At 31.3% G+C, this 23952-nt stretch overlaps 1 long non-coding RNA gene across 2 annotated transcripts; it reads right to left on the reverse strand.

The window, feature by feature from the left end:
• Positions 1-955: 955 nt before the first annotated feature.
• On the reverse strand, positions 956-16192 carry LOC134260398 (uncharacterized). 2 transcript variants are annotated; one of them, XR_009990539.1, is made up of 4 exons: positions 16123-16192; positions 15916-15987; positions 6201-6242; positions 956-1019 (listed from the first exon to the last, which is right to left on the reverse strand). It is a non-coding gene; the product is annotated as an uncharacterized LOC134260398 (long non-coding RNA). The 2 variants fall into 2 exon arrangements; XR_009990540.1 differs by lacking the exon at positions 956-1019 and adding an exon at positions 5007-5758.
• Positions 16193-23952: the final 7760 nt, after the last annotated feature.

The raw sequence follows: 23952 nt of genomic DNA on the forward strand, positions 1-23952 counted from the left end.
CAGTTAAAAGTATATCATTGAGGGGCTTAGCAAGATTCCAGTTCCCCTCGACCAGGACTATTTCCCTCGGCGCGCTGTGCCTCGGAAAATAGTCCTGGTCTTGGGGAACTGCAATATTGTTAACTCTCTCAATGATATACTTTAACTGTATATAAATATGTATCGATTTTTTTTCCTGAAAAAGAAAACGTATCACTATCCTCATTTTTTACATTCACCCTAACAATTCTATTTTTATTCAAGTCACGTGACAAACAGGTGATACATGCGATATAACTGGTAATTACTATAATAATAAATAGCTATATTTCATTTTCTACATGTATTTTGCTTTGTTATTTTTTTTTAAAGAAGTAATAAATATACAAAAGATGCAAATATCACATTTTCCATATCGTTCCTTAACATAGCCTAGTATTACATTTTACTTTTTTACTTTTTGACCTACATACGGAGTATATATTTCTCATCTGATTCGATACACAAGAGCATGCTCTACGTATGACTCTAAAACGAGTTATAGATTGTTAACAAAGAAGTTGATGAAACGATTAAAGTCATCATTTTGTAAGTTCTATGGTCGATACAATGACTTTGTCAGCAAATACAATTAATTATTGAGTTAAATGCTGACTGACTTTTTTCACACCAATTGTTAGTCCTTTATTTATACACAGAATTGACGGCGGATTTGTTGCGTTATTTCCTGATCATAACAAGGAGCACACGGCGGGTATGAACGGTCGATAGGGGATGCTCGCTGCTCCTTGACACCTGATCCCACCTCTGATGTTTCGGAGGTCCGTATTTGCCCTGCTCTGATTTTGTACATTATTTAATTGACTTTGAGATTGAATACTGTTCGTTATCTCCATATCCCTTTTTTTAAAAATAAACACAAAAAAGTAACTGAATGCATGAATAAAAGTAAAGTCAATATCCATTTTGAATAGGCCTTGGGATAAGCTGATGAGCTATTCAGTATCCATTTATATTGCATCCATCTGCTGGTCTCTTGACTGGAATAAAAATATAATTGTTAAGCTGATTGTAGGAAATGAAAAAAAAGATACATATTGAAAGATGTTTAATTTCTCTACCTAAAGAATTCTTGGACTTAGTTTATAGTGTTTGGGAAGGACTGACAATTTTTGCCAAAATCCATACAATAGCTAGCAAAAAAAAATAAATTCTGTTAAAAACTATTAGTTACTATGGAACAAAATCAGTGTTCAGAATTACTCAACCTTAAAATGTCTGACGTCACATAGGGAAAGCGATAAAAAGCCAAAAACCAGTGCAATTTGATGACGACTAGTTTGAAATCTTGTTGCATTATTTGATGCACCTGAGGTATACCTATCGTTTTTCAATATTTATAAAAAAAACATGAATATCTTCCAATCTTGGTACGGTTAACGGAAGTTCAATGGGGTCTTGTTTTCGAATTGCCTATTTAATGAAATAGGCAACAATGGGTAACTAAGCAGTTTCTTGTTAATTTTCTCCCATAAAACTTGTTACCCGTTGTCAGAGAGGGCCTGTAATGGTTTTCAATCAACCGTAACGATGACATTAACGCGAAACAGAGCCATATTACGAGCGAATTATTCGTCCTGCCATCTCCTAAATCGCCACCCTACTACCATAAAAACTGCGATTTATGCAGTAGACTATTATAATCATTACATTCACACAGAAATTGCAATAGAATAATTCCGCAATTTGGTTTTCTGAGCCTGTCAACTTACTGTTGTATTCCTCTCACTGGTGCATGCGCGTTTCATTTGATCTATTTTTCTACGCGGTTACTCATGCCCAATATAGCTAGGGTTTGAAAGATAAACTCTCTGATGAAACTACATGCAAATGAGGAAAACAGACAGAAGCACGAGGGAGACATTGAAGATAATGAGAGTTTTTGGTTTTCACTTTTGGGGGGGTATCGTCATATGAGCTTCCTTAACTAATGAATTATTGGACAAAATCAAATGGGATTTTGGTATTATCTTTTTGAAAGATGATCTTAAAAGTTATATAGGAATGCTAAAACATATTATAGGAAAAATAAATTTAATTCATCTCAAGCGTTTACCCTACGTTTCTTTTTCCTTTCAGTATACATATAATAATGATACGTAGCCCAGAATCAGCTCTCAGCACTGTTCGAAATAATCATTATAGAAATAAGCAATTAATAATCCAATTTCCGGCTAAAACATTCTTCATCCCTTGCACTTTTATTTGATTGATTGTATATTTTTAACGCCTCTGTTGAGAATATTTCCCTCATATGGAGACGCCACCACTTGCCGGTGAAGAACTGCAAAAGATGTTCTATATTTGGCACTCAGGGTCATAGAGTAGGGAGGGATCTTTTCAATGTCAGCCCCTATTGTGACACAGGACTTCTGTTTAAACGGTCCCATCCGAAGGACCACGTGCACTTCCCACAGTGGGATTATATCAACCTTGCGATGCAATGATTGACTCCCTACTTCGCAAATATATAGCAGATGCTCTAACCACTATGCCAGACGAGCGAAAGTACTTTTGATGTGAATCATATACTGCAGTATACGCTTATCGTTCTAACGATATTTTTAAATTCATTAACCCTGTGAAGTTCCAATGCTGCCAGATGAATTCATTATCTGATTATATTAACTTTTTTTCTTTTTTTTCAATGATTTGCATTAAAAAAGATATCGATGATATCACATCTACTTCAGCATTTTTTGAATTATACTACACCTCTGGAAAAGTGATATCCTCAGTGTCAAGCTTGGTGAAGTCATATTTAAATATTTGCATATCCACTGCTCTCTTCCACTATGAACGTGTTGCCATCAACTGCATTCATAGGACTACAGACGCAGCTGTTTCTGCTATGAGAGCAATTGCTCATTCACTTGTGTGTAGTGCAAGCTCTACTACACTTATGTGACGTGTTGAGAAGTATATATATGAAATGTTTCATAAAAGGAATGAAAATAAATGTTTATTAATTATTTTTGGAAAAATAGAACTTCAGAACAATTTAAAATTGCTAATTTATATCTTTCAAAATTTAATTTTGGTAACTGTATTTAATTTTATAGTAAAACTTTTAAAAAAATTGAAGAGAACTGCCATATTTTTATTTTTTCTTATCATATTTTTGCTTATCAGAACAAAGAACGATAACTCTTCACACTTGGGTGATACACATTCAGAAAAAGCAAAATAGTATGTCCATTTCAAGAACGATTTCAGCTCTTAAAAATAAATAGAAAATCTTAAAAAGCATTCTTGAGTTATAATCATTTTTAAAGCATTCTTTTTTTATCATAAGGTTAAATTTTTGATTTTTTTTTTTTGTCCGAGGGTTTCAATAACGTTGATCGATGACGTCACAACTTCATCGAAACAAAAATGTGAATGTGACGATGCTGCAGCTTGTATCCAGATAAATGTGTTTAAGAGGCAAATACTTTATATATTTTTTGTGATTTATCAGAGGAAAGGTGCAATGATCAAGTAAACTAATTTTATAGTCGTGTGTTTTTCTTTACTGAAGACAAACAAGCCACATCCTTATGTAAGCCAGGATTTCCTCTGATATTCTTGACAACATAAAAAACCTGCAAATATAAGTAATAAACAACGATTATTTATTGAACATGGCGTTATAAATAGCAATAGCTCTGCTGGCATATTTTCCATGATGCACTAGCGCGCATCATGGAATATGCCAGCAGAGCAATTGCTATTCATAACGCCATGTTCAATAAATAATCGTTTTTTATTTCTTAAATATATACCTTCTTCTTTCACTATTGTTATTAAGTATTGTAATCTTATTAGAATTTATAAATAATTGATAAAATAAATTAATTTTAGTTGTTATTTACGCACCATCTTTTAGTTAATTTGATTTTTGTTACTTGTTTAATATCTCATGTTGTCACAATTAAACTTCCAACACAGTGCACTATGAATTCAAACTTCCTTTGCATAGCAGAGCAATTTAAGTTTGCTCATCGGCCAATGTTGGGCCAATATGTCGACCAACGTTGGCCCAATATAAAGTGTTATTTTTACATATATAATGGCCCAGCATCGTGCCAACGGTCAATGTTGGCCCAACGTCATCAAGAACATATTGCCAATGTTGCCGAATTATGTTGGCCCAATTTCATTTTGCTGATCGGCCCAATGTTGGCCCGATGTTGGACCAACATTGGCCTAATGTACACAAGAATAATTGTTACAAATCTGCATATAAACAATTCCGATCGTCTATACAATCAGAAGAAATCTACCTTCAATCCTAGTTGAAAATACAAGTCACCTAAACTAAACTTACAAGTAATATCAGGCTTGTAACATTATTTACAATTTAAAAAATATAGTATCTATAGAATTTATTGTTTCTATACAGAAAAGTAAATTAAAGATTAATAAATCCAAATGTGGTTCAATGTATTTAAAACAATGAATGATTTTGCCCCTTATTATACATACTGAAAAAGGATTAGGTCCTACGATTCAGTATTATATAATGACGCAAGGTATTCAAACTCGCTCTATAAATATATAATTGCTCAGGGCTTTTTTTTCCACAGTGATTTATTTTTAATGAAAAATTTACAAATTCAAAGAACATACAGTGTATGTAAGAAACAATTTGGAAAAGAAAAATTAAAGTAAAGGTGGAATTTGGCTAATTATATAATTGTTTAAAGTTCAAACAATTTTAACTTTCGCAATTTTATTTTAATGTCATATATATTATAGTTCAAACAATTTAACTTTTGCAATTTTATATTAATGTCACATATATACTGAAGCTAAATATATAGGATATGCAATGGTAAAAATGTTAACAGTTTTGTCTTTAAAGTGAACAGTCACAAAAATCTACGTTGTTCGATGTGTCCAAACTGTAAAGTGGACTTGTTTATATTTGCGTTTTTCCTCATAAGATTATAGAATCACACAATATTTTTCCCAAAATCCACCCTGTTTTTTCGTTATATCTCTAATTATTTTTGGAGGGTCCTGTTTTCTCATTTCTGTTTCAGTTATACCTCTTTTCTTTGCCTCTTCCTTTAAAACTTTGTAAATCTCTTGAAAATACGAGTTTGTGAAAAATTCACTATTATTTTCTCGAGTTTTTTCATCGACCTTACCAAAAAAAGCTATTTTTTGTCGTTTCATTTCATTTTCATCAGCCTTATTGTTAAATCCGATGTAGCCACATTCATTTGCTAGCTTTCTTGCACTTTCGTCGGCGGTATCAACGAAGGATTCCAAACTTTGCTCCTCTTTTAAGTCTTCAGTTCTTGTAAAAACAAGAAAAAGAAATTTCATACAGTCTTCTCCGAATATCTTCCTGATATTTCTCAAAAGAGATAAGGTTTCAACTGTAAATCTTCCAACGCTTATTACAAGGACTACAGCATGAAACCCTGGGCACATAGACCAAAGACATAATGAAAGTATTTCTATCAACTTCGTATATGTCGAATCGGTACCAGCGGCCATCTGATCGATTCCAGGGGTGTCAAACACAACGATATCTTTTTCCTCAAACTTCCCTGCCCCATACATGACGGATTCGTTACGGCATTCGCCGCGCACGCTGCTTCAAAAATTTCGCGTCCTAACAAATTATTTCCGAGGGAACTTTTGCCACTTCCTGGTAGACTTACCAGCAAAATACGTCTACAAATGTTTCTTTTACGTTGTGCTTCCTTAATTTTTTCAATATCCTCTACAAAATTTAAATTATTTCCATTACTTTGAAATAAAAATATATACAGAATAAATCCACTTTTAAGCAAACACTGAATTATAGAGCATAAATGAATTTATTTTGAGCAAACACTAAATTAAACAGAATAAATGCACTTATTTTAAACATACACTGGAACATGCAGGATACATCCATTGGCTAACATGAAAAGTATACATAAGATATCAATATCTACAGAAAAAAAAAACTAGCAGAATAAATGAAAAATTGATGATACAAATAGGTTCAATTATAAGAAGAAGATGTTAAACATTCAATTACAACAAGGAAGATCATACAAAACAATCCGGCGGTCATCTGACTTCGCGGATTATAAAGCGTAAACTGACCCAAACCAGGTTATAATCGAATAATTTGGCCAAGAATTAGAGTCATTCCTAAAGTAAACCGAATGACTTACAATACATGAATGTGTCACTTGTCATCTTTTGACTGGAAGATTCTATAGAAAATGAAACATTTAAGTACAATCAAATTCCAAAATCAAATTTCGTATACAATTTAATCGTTATTCATGGAAATATAAAATGCTTTTAATCAGATACATAAATAAATATGCAGAATTGAATAATCCTTTGTGAATAATTTTCATTAAGATCAATTTCCGAAAGAGCCCATTAGCCACCACTCTTGTTGTTTTATTTTTTCTCTATGAATCATACAAATGTAGTAATGATCTAGAAAATAATTTCTTTTATCACACGACTATCTGTCATTTCTAAAACATTAATACAAATGTGCATTTAACACAGTTTAATCTTTGCTGAAAGAAGAAATCAAATTATGGGTTGGGCTTTCTTGTGACCTTTAAATTTAAATTTTTAAAATAATATAGAATTATCTAAAATATGATATGAGTATATGAATGTAATAAATTATTTAAAAACAGCATGAAATATTACCAATCTGGAAATATTGCGCTATTTTCCTCAAGAAAAAATAGTGTCCACAGCTTAGTTCTATCTATAGATACATGTATGTTGCGTAAAATTCTTTGAAAAGGTCATATTTTAAAGATATTTTTGGTTATACATTTGTTGTATTTTTTCGTTTTCTTATCAATCATTAACGCATTCATCTTTTAAGGTTAACATACAGTGAATAGTAATAAATTAAAGCAATTTGCTGTTCAATACCGATTTTTAATACCGCCATGAGTTTTGTTTTTCAAAATTTGTATGTTAAAAATCAATGATACCATGAATAAGTTGTAACGTGAAATTGTTAATATGACACAATGCCCTAAAGTTAATATTACTCAACAAGTTTAGAGTCCAACGATAAAATGCATTTTTTCCGACATGTCCATAGTGCCACACAGTCATTGTGAGTATCAATCCCAGCAAGGTTCAATTATTGTTTCAATTATTGTCTAAGGAATGAAGCTTATTTCAACTTAAATTATACGATATAACATAACTTGGAACAGTTTACGCTTTATAAACCGCGAAGCGTTTTATGAAAAAGCGTCAACTGCCTCGAGTTTTGTTATATCGTATAATATAAGTTGAAATAAGCTTCATTTCTTTTAATTTAATTTCAGTGCAGAAAATGAGACAATTCCCCCCCCCCCCCCCTCAGAATAAGGCTTCACATTGATTGAATTTTAAAAGTAACTTCAAGCCGAGTAATACGTTTTTTGACTTACCTCATTGTGACGTAGGCAAGTTATGTTATACAAAGGAATAAAATCTTTTATCCAATCAAATGACGTGTTACAAGTGAAATTATATTATTTCCAAATGTACAAATGTAGAAGGTCTGTTTAATGCATGTAATATACTAGTATAGCCGTAAACAAACCATTATACATGTGTATATGGTACTATGGAAACGGAAAGGAAAAAAAAAATATTCATAAAAATATACTTATATTAATATTTTTTCATCAGTATAAAAATCAAAATTTGATATTAAATATTTTTATTGTTTTTCTTGCGTTGTTGGCTTTTTAATGATCAACGAATTTCGTTCTCATTCATGCAGTGTATTTTGTTTTTAGATCATTCCGCTTTGATAGCATTAGAACAATTAATTCTTCCCAATTCTTTTGTTCACACCAATTATCTTAAAGTCTAACATTTTATTTATGAATGCTGATTTCTCTCTTTTTTTCCTATAACTCCATGGAGATTATTGTCATGAAAAAGATCTGATTTGTTTAGCAAATGAGGATAATAAGAAAAAAACAATACAGAAAATTAACCAGGAAAGTACCAGACAAGTTTCAAAATTCTGGAAAATGTCTATTAGAGTAAAAGTCTTCAATTTTTCGTTTCAAGTACTTGTTGTTCCCACTGCTAAGTGCATGACGAAGTCCAGATTTTTTTTTTTTTTTTTTTTTTTTTTTTTTGTCTGTTTGTCTGTTTGCTGCAGTTGTCAAAATATTATTTCTCCAATCAGAATCAATTATATATTTTTATAGAAATTAAATGATAAGAACATTGCTTGAGCACGAAACTATCCGATTTTATTTCCTTCAAGAAATGTCCACAATTCCATAGACTCCGCGTACTGTTACATAGTTTCATACCTGAATGCTTTAGATACGTATACGGGCGAATGCAGGCAAAATGAATTGCTTTTCCTTCAACTAACTTTATTAATATTATTAGTCAGACTTTTATTTACTATCAAAAGCATACCACTTCCTTGACGAAAACCAGGTAAAAATGAAATTGTATGGAACGCTGTAACTGCCTCATGTGGAGAACTTTCATTATATGATGGTATTTTATCTTTATATGATGGTATTTTGTCATTATATGATGGTATTTTATCATTATATAAAGGTATTTTGTCATTATATGATGGTATTTTGTCATTATATGATGGTATTTTGTCATTATATTATGGTATTTTATCTTTATATGATGGTATTTTGTCATTATATGATGGTATTTTATCATTATATAATGGTATTTTGTCATTATATGATGGTATTTTATCTTTATATGATGGTATTTTGTCATTATATGATGGTATTTTGTCATTATATGATGGTATTTTATCTTTATATGATGGTATCTTATCATTATATGATGGTATTTTGTCATTATATGATGGTATTTTATCTTTATATGATGGTATTTTGTCATTATATGATGGTATTTTATCATTATATGATGGTATTTTGTCATTATATGATGGTATTTTATCATTATATGATGGTATATTGTCATTATATGCTACTACTTTTCTTCTTTATACTACTTTTCTTCTTTATACTACTTTTCCTCTTTATACTACTTTTCATTATATGATGACCATCAAGCGAAAACCACCCCTAAGTCAAAATTTTGACATTTTGACTTGTTTATTGATCCTGAGAGACAATTTCCCCTTTTTCAAATGATATATATGACTGTATAACATGTTTTTGTTCATAGACTAAATATTAGTGAAACTTTTCAGATAAAAAATACAAATTCTCCCTCATTACGCTGTGATTTATCGGATAACGTCGATTACTTTGTTCCCATATTTCCATGTTTGTGTTACAAAACATGCACAAGAAAAATCACTTTGGACAACAAATGACATTAAATAAGTGATTGTTATTTAATAATTTTGTAATTGTTCCTTTTCATGAGCGATATTTTTAGCATTTTAGAAGAAAAATCAGGTTTTTATTAACCCCCCCCCCTTAAAATAGAAACACGAGATCACAAGATGTTTTGTTTCTTTTTACAACCATTGGTGTCAGTTTATTTTTCTTTTTAGGGGAGGAGGTCTATTGTGCATTCAATGCCCTTTATCTGTTTAAATATGGTCTATGCTCTTAAAATCTAGACGGAAAACTCGGATTTATCTAAACCTAGATACTTTAACCCCCCCCCCCCAATACACAGTTCAGATCAGATAGATGGTTTGAATGCTTTTTTGTTTCAGAGGTTTTTTCGTCTTTGTTATTGAACAATTTGAACAATTTCATGATCATGGTATGTCGAGTCGACATATGAATGAAAGTAACTGTTGCTTATTGATAATACGTAGATGTATGTTGTCGATATCTAAATTTAAAAGACCATAGAAAAATTTTCCTGTTTTTCTGAAATTATGTCTGCTAATAAGGGGCATTCTGATAACAAACGGCCCTATCATTTTCCTGAAGAGATTGATTGTATACCGTTTCATGTTCCTCTTGAGAATTTTTTTTACTCATATGGAGACGCCAATGCTTTCAAGTGGAGAAAAATTTTGTCCTATACTCGGCACTCAGGGTCATTGAGCAGGTAGGGATCTTTTTTGTGCCAGCGCCTACTGCGGCTTGGGAACTCAAGGGTCGGTCTCCATGTCCTGCGGTGGGATTCCAACCCGCGACGAGAGTGGGAGAGCATATTATTTCACACATGAATTAAATCAAGGCGTTCGTCAAAAATACTTTCTGTTCTTGTTTTTTACTAAAATCAGGGGACGTTTTTACCAATATTTGGGGGCAGTATTTTTTCTATAAAATTATTTTTATTAGGGGGCGCTTTGACTTGCTCCCCTCCCTAGACGCTTACACTGAGAATCGCGGTACAGCGAATTAGTGCAATCGCAACTTCTCGGGCCTTTCCGGCTAGCGAAAAAAAGGACCTCTAATGTATATGGTAGACCCCATGACAACCCTCCTTTTTTACGATCTTTGAAATAAATGCATGGAGACCTTTTATCTGTGGAATATGGAGTTTAACTTCAATGTAATGATATTACTTAGAATATACTAGCTATAGAAGGGGCTTCTAAATTAGTCTATCCTATATTTTAATAAACAGGAAGATGTATAAAATTTTAACATCCGGTGATGTTAATACATTTGAGGTTGTTTTTCCAACCTCTAACGGAAAGACCCGAGATGATGCGATTGCGAATTAGTGCTATAGAGACAGGCGTCTGGATGATCGAGACTACAAATAATGACGAAAAAGTAGTAGCATATAATGAAAAGTAGTATAAAGAAGAAAAGTAGTATAAAGAAGAAAAGTAGTATAAAGAAGAAAAGTAGTATAAAGAAGAAAAGTAGTATAAAGAAGAAAAGTAGTAGCATATAATGACAAAATACCATCATATAATGATAAAATACCATCATATAATGATAAAATACCAGCATATAAGGACAAAATACCAGTATATAATGACAAAGTAGCATCATATAATGACAAAATACCATCATATAAAGATAAAATAGCATCATATAATGACAAAGTACCATCATATAAAGATAAAATACCATCATATAAAGATAAAATACCATCATATAATGAAAGTTCTCCACATAAGGCAGTTACGGCGTTCCATAAAATTGCACATCACATACTAGTAGTCTTTATCCTTGACAGCCATGATAAGTACTGACACATGCAAGTGAAAGGTTATAAAGGAGCGATAAAGTAAATGTCAGCACATTGTATGTTATCAATAAAACTCGACAAAAGTAGGCATTCCAAGAGATTTTTTCTTTAACCGTGGAGGCTCGTGCAAATTCTTAACTAGGCCGAGTTTAACTCGAGTGCGCATGACTTTGCACAGCTTTTTATTCTAATACAGTCATTTGTGCGACAGTACACCTTTGTCAAATATTTCGAATTTAGTATAAAATTAACCTTATCTTTAATCCATACTGCCTGAAAATGTCTAAAGACTTCATCATTTTTCGGATTTTGTAAGCAATTCATGACACTGAAGAATGACGCATGACTCGCTTGAATGTTCAAGACGTGCATGAATATCATAATAAAATATGATACCAGAACATTCAAAGAAACATAGTACCGCTTTAAACATTGCTATTGTTATTACTAAATTGTTTTCCTGTACATTTTGGATCAATTAATGCCATCCATAACTACGAGGGTTGTCAAAAATGTTCGTGGACAATGACGTTTTTGTGAAAATAAATGGTTCTGTATAAATCTGTTATATACAAAGCATTTCTTATGAAAAAACAAATCAGAATGATATAATTTTTATTGATGGAACTTAATATTTTTGTACAAATCGGGGTCTTTAAAGGTCGCGGATAGTGCGCACGGACCGAGGTTTAAATGGCATACCGGTAAATTCTAATATAACGTGTTTAGATTAAAATGATTTTTTTTTTCTATATAAAACACGTCAAAAATTAATAAACATTTTATGTAACACAAATAAAGAGGCTATAATCATTTTATGATATCTTAAGTATCGTTTACTATACAGACAGTACAAATGCTGAACAAAAATCCTAACAAATATGTGTCAAAACTCGACAAAAAAAGCAACGTCAGCCGCAAGGGTCAGCGTCCGATTAAAATGATCAGTTTTTATACGGTTGAAACGACGTAAATGACAAAATATTTGTTAAACAACTCAAAATTATTGAAATATATTTAGTGTTTCAATTTCAGATTGGTATAATTATACGATTTTTTAACAGTTTGTCCAAATTCGATGACTCTAGAAGAATTTAAAAACGCATCAAATTTACAGAAAATGGAGATGTCTATTCTTGACGTTGTTATAAAACTAGCGCAGCGTCGTACTCGGATGTTCAGTTTGTGTATACAAACTGTTTATTTAGCAGGGATGGGGTAATGGTAATGTGTAATGGTAATTGACTGTAATTAATTACAAATTTCGAAGTAATTGAAAGTAATGTGTAATTGACCAAATTTTCAATTACAAGTAATGGTAATTTAATTAATTACTTTCCAAAAAAGCATGTAATTCACAATTACTTTTCAATTACATTCAATTACACTGGTTTTAAATAAAAAAAAAAGGTAGTCTCCTTTCCCTCAATTTCATAAACATTATTTATGAAAGGTAAACAACTCATATTTAGGACCAAAAATTTTAAAAGTAAAATTTCTTTTAAAAAAAACCTTCCCTTTTTATGTCTATGTTGTTTGAATGCAATGTCCCTTTTCATTAAAAAAAATTAATTCTAATTAATCTTTATAAAGTTTACAAATGAAATTTATATTTCGATTTTTTAATTAATTAATCCATATAAAAGTAAGAAGTCCAATCATGGCTTCTAATCCTTTCGTTGGCCATATCTTCAGCTTGTGTTGAAAGTTATTAACAGATGCTAATTAGTGTCTTGAGGTCATATAGTTACTTATTCCTAAATAAACATTTTTCACACCTTTGACTTTGTCTGTTGGTGTTTTTATAGTCATGAATACTCTTTGACTTTTAATTGTAGTATGGCACAGAATAAGTCAAATACCCACTTTTTTAGGGTAACCTATGATGCTGAACTAAGGAAATATAAAGGCAAATTAAAGCATCAAAAGTACATTTAGCATTAATCTATCACTGGTTTATCGGAAAGTTTGCAAAATAATTCCAAAATTTAAACACATGAATAATGGTAAAATCATCTGTAAACTTTTTCTAGTCAGTATCTACATGTTTGAATTTTCTCACAAATACCCCAGTGGAAAGAATCTTCAGCATGGCAGGAAAATCTTCAAATTAATCGAAGATATATTAGGTAATGGGACACAGTATTTGAAAAATGTATGAAGCTTTAAATAATATTATTGTAAAAAAATGATGTAAAATAATCTGTTATAAATGTAAAGGAATATACATGACTATTAGCTTTAATTTTATACGTGTATGAATGTAATTTGTAATTTAATTAATTACATTTGCAAAGTAATTGTAATTTAATTAATTACATTTCAAAATCCATGTAATGGTAATGGTAATTTAATTGAGGGTTCTTGGAAAGTAATTGTAATTTAATTAATTACTTTCCTATGTAATTGACCCCATCCCTGTTATTTAGATGACGCTCGAAATTTTTTGTGCATTGTTTTGAAATTTAGAAATAAATAAATTATAATCTGTACATAATGTTTATTGCTAGGACTTTGAAGCGCATTGTACTTTGCAAAAAATTAGTGTATGTCTATGAACATGTGTTAAGTCAAAGTCCAAATGTTTGACGTTATAATGAAATTAACTTAACGTCAGACAGGTCCATAAGCGCAATCTGCATTAATGTTTAAAAACCCACATTTTTACACAAATATTAAGTTCAATCAATAAAAATTAAACCATTCTGACTCCGTTTTTCCTAAGAAATATTTTGATAATTATATAATTGATGCACACAGAACCATTTATTTTGACAAAAACGTTATTGTCCACGAACTTTTTGGACAACCCTCGTACAAATTCGAGTTTGAGTAAGAAATCTTAATAAGATATCATTGATAATTTGTAAAGAAATTTGTACACAAGTGATTCTCTCTATTGCACTTACACAAAAACAAATTTATTTACAAGGCCAAATCTAGTTGAATGATTAAAAATCAGACCGAGAAATATTGTTTGAATATATATATATATATATATATATATATATATATATATATATATATATATATATATATATATATATATATATATATATATATATATATATATATATATATATATCATACAAAAAAATGATTGAAATTTTGAAAAGGGGGTAAAAATGGCAATACAATACAAAGTTTCTGAAAATGAAGGGGAGTTGTGTATTTCTTCTCTATGCTTTCAAATGTACCGTGATATAAATATCTTCATAATACTCACTTATCTCAAAATAAAATATGGATACAAAAGTTGATTTAATCAAAACACACACTGTCAAGAAAACCCACTGGAAGAAAGAATATGCGAAACAGATTATCGCAGTTTGACTTTATTCTGACTATGATGCTATTTTATTCAATTATGAGGACAAAAGTATTGTGATGTACCTGAAGCAAGGCTGCGTGAAAACGGAATGCATGAACCAAGTTAGCCTTGTAAAGAGTACATTTTTACATTTTTTTTTCTTACCTAATGACAGATTATACAAACAAAAAATTAATGCCAGTATTAGTATATAATTTTGCCAATTGTATTGTATATATTGTTTAACGTCCCTCTCGAGAATTTTTCACTCATATGGAAACGTCACCATATGCCGGTAAAGGGCTTCAAATGTTGACCTTTACTCGGCACTCAGGGCCATTGAGCAGTGAGGGATCTTTATCGTGCCAACGCCTGTCGCTGACACGGGTCCTCGGTTTTTAAGGTCTCATCCGAAGGACCCGCAACTTTCACTTCAAAGTGCCCAGCGCATGGCGAAGGAACAGTTGTTACCCACTTTAACGACTAGGTCAGTCGCGGCCGAGATACGAACTCACGACCTCGCGATCACGAAGCGAGCGCTCTACTGACTGAGCTACCGTGAACGGTATTTTTGCCAATGATGCAAATGATAAACTTCTAAAATATAAGGACATTGTAAGCCTTCTATGATGTTCACAATTCTAGTTCATCTACAGCTATTCTTATTAATTTATTCATTTTTCCACTTCAAATAATATCAAAGTGCAACTTTGAATTAAAAAAAATTAAACTATGCAGTAAAACTTTTTTTTTCAATTTATTCATATAAACGTGCAATTGCTGAAAGTTTTTAATTTAATTTCTTTTATAAAGGTTTGTCTGTATTTTCTGTCCTTAATGAAATAAATGTTAATGTCCCAAATTATATTTAGTAATGTGCAAAAAATACATACTATAATTATACTATTATTATGAACCGTTTTGTTTGAATTTTAGGTGATTTAGAGGAAAAAAACTCCCATAAATAGTTTTATTTGAAGTGCCCAAAAATCTTGTGTTTAAAAATAAAAAAAATGTGCACTATCTAGCCAATGTAAGTCATAAGATTATTTTTCTCCTATATATTTAATGGAAAGTCCATTTAAACATCATACCACGGTATCTAAGATTGAAAGGATTCAATTTGAAATCGCAGAGAAATATTGATTTGAAAAGGTGAATTATGTTTCTTGTCGTACGTTCCAAACAACACCTTATCTTGAAAGGTATTTTCTTTCTTTCATATATGCAAGCTTTTTATAACCAGAGTCTGCCTTTACTTACAGTAATGGATTTTAATATATGATCTAAATAACATCTTTAAAATTAATTAGGACAATATAAAACAATTATTGTGACGAAGAGGAAATTATCCTTATCACTAATTATGTATAAATAACAATTATTTCCATTGATCTTTCCACAAAATTTTTAATGGAAAATGTTATGTGTAAATCCCTTACATGTAGGTGCTTGGATTTCAAACTTACCTTTCGCTTTGCACTTCACGCAGTTGAAAAACAAAGAAGGGTTTGTATTGTTACAATATTTACACACCCAAACTGAAAGGGATAAACATAGTTAAAAGGGATAAACATAGTTAAAGGGATAAACATAGTTAAAATATGATTTAAGTATCAATCATTTCAGAATAAATCAACATTATTTGTTTGAATAAAACAAAAATTATAACATACCTTCCCCATGTTTTTCTCTCTCCGGATCCATTCTGCCGACAAGCTATGCAAGTGTACACAGGAAGAATAACGTACTTAAAACTCCTTGGTCAGATAAGATGATATAAGTTTTATATATTCTCCTGTTAAAAACTAGAATCTGATTGGTTAAGATGCATTTAACAATCCATTATAGTAACCTAAGCATTAGCAACAACCTTAACAACGGTTAACACAATGACAATCTCAAATACTTGTAAATTTTGCGCGTACAAGTCGCCATAGAATTTACATAGCGGTAGGTTTTGCGTTTAAAACCCCCAGGTAAATCAACTATCTTTCCGAAAACGATTATAAAGCCGTCCTTATCATATTTTTGGTTTCAATTAAGTCAAACAGTAAAACACACATATGCAATTTTTTTAACTATCAACATTTTTGCCCTTTTCAGCCAGGCATTTTCTGAGAACACATTAACGTTATTTTCGATGGAGAATATTTCATAGTGTTTAATTAAATTTGTCCTGACAGAAGATGTGCTTTCCATAAATCCAGGAAATTATTATTATTTATAATTATTTTTTTATCTTAATTTCTCTTGCAACCCCCAAAAAGCTATAAAGCTAAAACAATTATTTATCTTTTTTCTTGGACTAGTCATCCAAATTAGCTAAACTATTGACGCGGTGGTGCCATCTAAGCAATGACAGCACTGCATTAAAATAATAGAAACTAACCTAGCATGGTAATGTACAGGTAGGTGATGCATAACTGCAGGTATATCTAACTCTATTGCACGGGCATCTAGAATATTTGTTTTTTCTCGATCGGCTCATTTTTAGCGGGTTGAGAGACCCATTCGCATAACAATTTATTTCATTTAAAGGGAAACCGTCACGGTGACACAGCTGGTAGAGTACTCGCTCCGTGCTCGGACGATCCTGAGTTTGAATCTCGGCCGCAACTGAACGAAGTAAATAAAACTAGACAGCAAATGTTCCTTCGCCAAGCTCTTGGCACTTTGTAATGAAAGTTGATGGTCCTTCCTGTGAAACTGATTTATAAGTGTATAAACATAAAAATAAGTACAATGAACAAAAAATGAATAAGCAAACATAGTGATTTAAAAATTCACCAAATATATGAGTTATTACATCTCAAAGTCCGTATAAAGAAAATATGTCTGAATGTTGCAATGTCTGGAAGGTAACTCCTGAAAACTATTTACTTTTTTAAATATACATTAGAAAGATCCCAATTTCGATCATCACTATATCGTTCATCACTACCTTGCTCCCCGTCTCCCCGTCATTCATTTTAAGGGGCCAATTGAGACACTTATCATATATTACTCTTTGACATTTGACCTTGACATTGGAGTTTGACCAACATTTAAACAAAAATTCCAAACTTTTACAAACCAGGACATTTATATCTCATTTATGTATTTTCTGTGGGAAGACCTTTCATCGGATACGTACAACTTTGACCTTTTGACGTTGATCTTGGAAATTTCCAAAAAACGTAAACATAGGTAATAACTTTTTAACGGTAAGAGCTTGTGCTTTAAAACTTCACATATGTAATCCTTGTGATAACACCCTTCATAAGATACCAAGAACTTTGACCCGTTGACTTTGGAGTTTGACGTACTTTTAAAAAGCAAACCTAAAGATTGACTTAACTTTAAAAGGGTAAGGGCTAGTGCACTCATACATTATATATTTAATTCTTGTAACAAGTCATTTCATTTGAATTCAAGAACTTTGGCCATTTGACCTTGACCTTGTAGTTTGACCTACTTTTAAAAATTTCTAATCTTGGCCACAACTTGGCCATAACTTTTGAAGGGTAAAAGCCTGTACTTTCATACTTAGTTATAATGATGTAAAAAGACGTCCTTGTAAAAAGACGCTTCATTGAATGACAGGAACGTTGACCTTTTGACCTTGACCTTGGAGCATTACCTAATTTTAAAAAAGCAAACCTTGACATAACTTTTGAAGGGTAAGGGCTAGTGCTTTTTTACATATTTGATTCTTGTGCCAATACCTTTCATTTGATTTCAAGAACCTTTACCCTTTTCACTTTATATGCAAGAACGTCAAATATATTAAATATTATTTTATATAATTTCATGGATCCTGGACAGTTTACATGCTTACTATTTTAAATAACTTTGCACAAACATGACGTATATAACAAAATATTTTAATATCAATTCATTCCTAAGGTAAAGGTGTTTTGTTTTTGTTGATTTTGAGAAAAAGGCCGAACTTCAAGTCAAGATAAAAAGTAAAAATTGTAAAGTGTATACCCAGAAAATTGGAAAGCCCTTTTTTGTTCATAAGATTTGCCAAGGTTACAGTTTTTTGTAAGTCTTAGTCAAGATCAAAAGGTCATAAACTTTTTAACCCTTGAAAAGTCTTGACACATTAAATGCGCACTAAAAGTATTAAAACCCTAGAACCATCTAACTAAAAAATAATAACAAATCTTAAGCTTAAAGTCTGGACAAGTTTTGCAAAAGTGTAAAGATGTAAAAAAAGAATGTTGAAACTCAAATAGAGTTCTTCTCTTCTGGAAAAATAAATATGTGAAATACGATCGTCATAACTCAAACCAATTAAATGTTGTGTACAAGATATATATACATATATATATTTTGATAAACAGTCAGATTAAGGTTACAACTGGCAATGACAATACAAAGACAATGACATTCATTAAAATATCGAATTTTTAAACAAAAATCAAATGGATTAATTTCGACGATTGCTAGGGTTCTCGATCATATCAAATTTAACTGTGATGAACGAAATACACTAAGTATTGATATTATCATTATTCGCATTCATTCGCAATAGAATTCGAAAAGGAAATATGATTTTTTTTTAAACACAGCTCATATTAATTTTCTTTTTAAGGTTAATGTGCAAATGGTATGAAATATGTGGCAAAATGATTGAAAAAAACTATTATCGTTATCAATGGTCACATTGTGTAACCAAAAATTAGAATGTGTCAAAAAATATGTATATGGTCAATAAGAACCCAAACCCTATCAAACACATACTCATTCTTATGACTACATAAATTTTAGCTTATGGAAGCTCAAGGTGATAGTAGAAGTAAAAACAAGTTATAAATATTTTTTTTAAGTTTACAAATTGTGACAAATTGTTTACAAAAGGTAACTATACACCTACAGTGTTCCTTAACTGACGGAGAAAAGTCTGGTAGATTACACGCTAACATGCGTCTACATATTTACAATTACAGGTCTGAAGCCTGAAGTTGTTTAAAACATGCGAATGATTTTTTCAAAGAATCTTGAGAAGTTTAAAGTCATAATTTTTTTAATCCGAAGCAACATTTTCCTCCCATCATATTTTGTGTTAAGTGCATATCAATAAAAACCGCGAAATCGTGTTTAAATTTCTTGACTCCTATATAAAGACTATAGCCACATTTACAAATCAAATTTAGATATTTATGCATAATACAAGTGTAGATATCAAAGTAAATCACCCACTGTAAAAGTTACTACTTCTCGCAAAAGTCAAAAGATACATTGATCTTTCCACAATAATATCCCGTTGAAGGCTGGCCATTTGTAATTTTTGTGTTAAGTACGTATAAACGTCCGCCTTATCTCTACTTGAGTAATATATCAAACGTGAATTTAATTTTCCCAATTGTTCCTTGATTTAATCTTAGGATATTTTATTTACCTCACAATCGTCTGAGGAAATAACATTCCTAACTTGTCTTAACTGGAAGAAGGGGAAAACAATAGTTGAATTACTATAGATAGTGTTCATTCACATTTCAGTGCAATTTGATTTTGTCAAATAGTATATATTGCATCGAAGACAACGAGATTTAAGTTAAACAGTATTTTCTAAAACTGTGAACATTCGATTCTCTTAAGATCCTCGAATCTTAAGATAAGATATATTCATGTTACCTGTAAATATCTAAATTCAAATTTCAATTTTCAGAGCAGAAAAATAATTTCATTTCCTGCTGTTCTCAATCAGTTTATAAAATGGAACATTTTGACTTCAGCAAACTAAGGAAACTTTGCGAACTTTTTGATCTTGATATTTCTTCAACGTCTCTCGGAAGGAGTCTCTCTACCCTTGCATCTATCTCTGCTAGGCCCATCTTAGCTGAACGCTTCCGAAAATACCTATATGATTCTTTGAAACTCTCATCTGTATAATATCCGCCATTGTTTTTGGCAATTTTTTGCTCCACCTTCTCAAAAAATATTGATATCTCTTTTTTCCAAATCCTCTCCTCAGCTTTATTATTTATTCCAACATAGTCACATTTTTCTACTAGATCTTTAATGTATTTATCGGATTCAGCGACAAGAGAAGGGAAAGTTTGGCTTTTCCCCACTCATCTGTTCTCGTAATTTATACAACAAGAACGTACTTTGTTAAATCCTCTCTAAATACTTCTTTCAATTCTTCTAGCAGGAAAAATGTGTCGTCCGATATTCTTCCGAGACTTATTACCAAGGCTAAAACATGAAATCCAGGGCTAAGAATCCAGAGAAAATTTGCCATAATTTCAGTCAATTTATTTTCAAGATCGACCTCCGAACCTTGCGTCTTTAGATGGATTCCTGGAGTATCAAATATTACGAGCTGCTTCCCTCTCCATATTCCTTTTCCACACACTACCTCACGTGTTACAGCACTTACTGAGCATTTAGATTCAAACACCGCTTTGTCTCCTAGCAAATTATTTCCAAATGCACTTTTTCCAGAACCAGGAATTCCGACCAATAGAATTCGTCTCTCTTCATGTTCGTAAATTTGGTTTACCTTTGCTGAAACTATAAATAACATCAGAGTTCTCCATCATTTAAAATTTTACTGTGTTGCAGAGTTTACGCGAAGCATTAAATTATACGGTATTTTCACGATCAAATTAGCAACTGATTCAATATTCATTATAAATACAAAAGAAAACATGCACCCATTTAAAAAAATCGCTTATTAGTAACACTAATTGTGTGGTCGTACATATTGATAAAATTTAAGATAAACATGTTCTGAAAAGCAGAGGAAATTCTGGTCGATACAGTCCACCTACTTAACATTTTGAAAGCAAATTTGTCCTGATTATTTGTTAGTTTTCTTGATCGAATTACCGAATTACACACACAAAACAGAAAAAAATTTCAGAAAAGTAAAATACTTAAAGAGTTCTTTGATTAACGTGTTGAAAAATTAAGGCAATTTACTTACATCAATTGAATGACTTCGGTACGATGTTGTTTATGACTTACACTGCCGACATATTTCTAGAGCCGTGGCTCCATAGAAAAGATATAATTAATTATCTTTTGAAAAAATAATACTGTACAACATATTTTAATGCAACTACCAATAAACTGTTTTATGGAAGTGTGAAAACAAAACAGTTGTCTTTGTTCCTTCATGTGTAATTATATAAAGTCCGGCGAGGGTTTAGGAGACAGTTGATTATGCAAGATGATGCCCTAGTAATTAAGTGCTCTACCTTTCAGAATTGAAAGACGGTAACATTGTTTTATTAAAGTTTCATTTAGAGAAAATTTATATGCTTGGTTTTTCTAATTATCACAGATCTTACTTTTTTGGCAGTATTTTTACTGTGTTGCAAACATAAATTTTGAATCGTTACTGTGTCGGAGAAAATTTTTCTGTGTCGGGAGCAAGCCAGTAAAACGTCTCATGGAGAACCCTGAACATTCATATTCTATCTCAAATATTATTTGATTAATAATATATATGTTGGCATATTTATGCCATCCACATATTTTTTGTGAACATAGCATATCATTCCAAGTCAATATAAATACTGTATGTGTACTTTAGAAAGCGGGCTTCATATCTTAGCAGCTTTGGCGCGGATAACATTGCGCTAATTCGTGAATACCTTTAAAGATCATTTATACGATACATACTATATAAAGTGCATTCTTATGTAGCGCTAATTAATGCATGATTGCGTGTACCACTCACTATCTAAGTCAAGATAACTTTCTCGTCAAGTCTTGCTAACATTTTGGTTTGTCATCAAACATCGACTTTATTATCTTGTCCAGTAAAGATAAGATAACACATCTGTTGCGATGGCTACATGTATCTTGACATTATCCTGCACCATGAATAAAATAGCTATCGCAATAATACGGCAGCTTATCTTGACTGGACAAAATAATAGTCGGCGTTTGTCGAAAAAAGGAAAGTTATCATGACTTGAAGAGGTGGCTATCTTGATTTGACATGATATGCTATGTTGCAACCACTATTGAAATAGCGACCACTTTTGAAGTAATTATATCAATAGTGGTTGAGAGTGCATTTCAATAGCAAACATAGTTAGTTACCACTATTGAATACAACCACTATTGAAATAATTATATCAATAGTGGTTGAGAGTGCATTTCAATAACAAACATAGGTAATAACCACAATTGTAATACGACCCCTTTTGAACTTATTATTTCATTAGTGGTTGAGAGTACATTTCAATACCAAACATAGGTTATAACCACTATTGAAATACGACTACTATTGACATTATCATTTTAATAGTGGGTGTGATTCATTTCAATAACAAACATAGGTTGCAAACACTATTGAAATAATGTTCACTTTTAAAGATTTCAATATGGATAAAATTATTGATTTCAATAGTGCTTTCAACAATGAATTAATTAAATATTTTGAAATAATTATTTCAAAAAAGTTGCTGACGCGGTGAAACTTTTCTTTCAATACTGGTACAGTTGTAGTATTTCAATAGTCGTTGAAATCTATGGTTACCATATTGAAATGCACTCTCACCCACAATTATTTCAGTGGTGCTAGTATTTCAATAGTGGTTAAAACCAATTGTTATTATATATACAAATGCACTCTCACCCACTATTAAATAATTATTCCAGTGGTGCTCGTATTTCAATAGAGGTTGAAACCTATGGTTGTTATATAGAAATGCGCTCTAACACACTGAAATAATTATTTCAATAGTGGTCGAATTTCAATAGTGGTTACTTACTATGTCTGTATTTGAAATGCACTCTCAACCACTATTGATATAATTATTTCAATAGTGAACGTAATTCAATAGTGGTCGTTATTTCAATAGTGGTTGCAACAATGCTATATTAGCAAAAAGTTATGTGGATGACATAAATATCCCACCATAGTTCGCTTTTCTTCAAATTGATATCTTGATGTAGACTTGAGTAATTTTAGAACCCCAGGAAACTAGGTATTTAAAATTCGACATTTGAACTTTCAGACGAAATCCTATTTGGAGGCGAATGTTAAATTGTTGACAATTCAAACACATTATCGTTTGGTTTAGTAGAAGCGCTGATTTTTTAACATCCGGCGACTTACTTTTTACACTTTAACAAATCCTTGTGTATAGGTTATAGCAATTGTTGATAAAAAGATAAAACGTCGTTTAGGTTATTAGCAACAAGGACCCAATTTCAATTCCACCCTTTCACCAACCTTACCAATTTCATTTTTATCATTTATAACCGTACATTCTTTCTTTGAAAGAAAGGGAGAATAAAGTAGCTTTAATATAGACAATCTGTTCGATCTTTTTGTGCACTGAATATTTTATCGGTAAAATGTTTCCTTTTATAATCCAAGGTAAATTTCTTGTATAAGTAAATCAGACATTAAGAAAACTATGTATGAAACTTGACTTACGATCTTGTGCCGTATTTAGTCTTGAATTGTTCCTACTTTTTTGACCTTTAAACTCCCATACTAAAAATGAAAAGGTTGAATTATATAAGAATTGCATTTTACCAAGATTAAA

This window comes from Saccostrea cucullata, unplaced genomic scaffold, assembly GCF_032062105.1.
Source record: "Saccostrea cucullata isolate Sc308-1 unplaced genomic scaffold, CSIRO_AGI_Scuc_v1 ctg449, whole genome shotgun sequence".
NCBI lineage: Eukaryota > Metazoa > Mollusca > Bivalvia > Ostreida > Ostreidae > Saccostrea > Saccostrea cuccullata.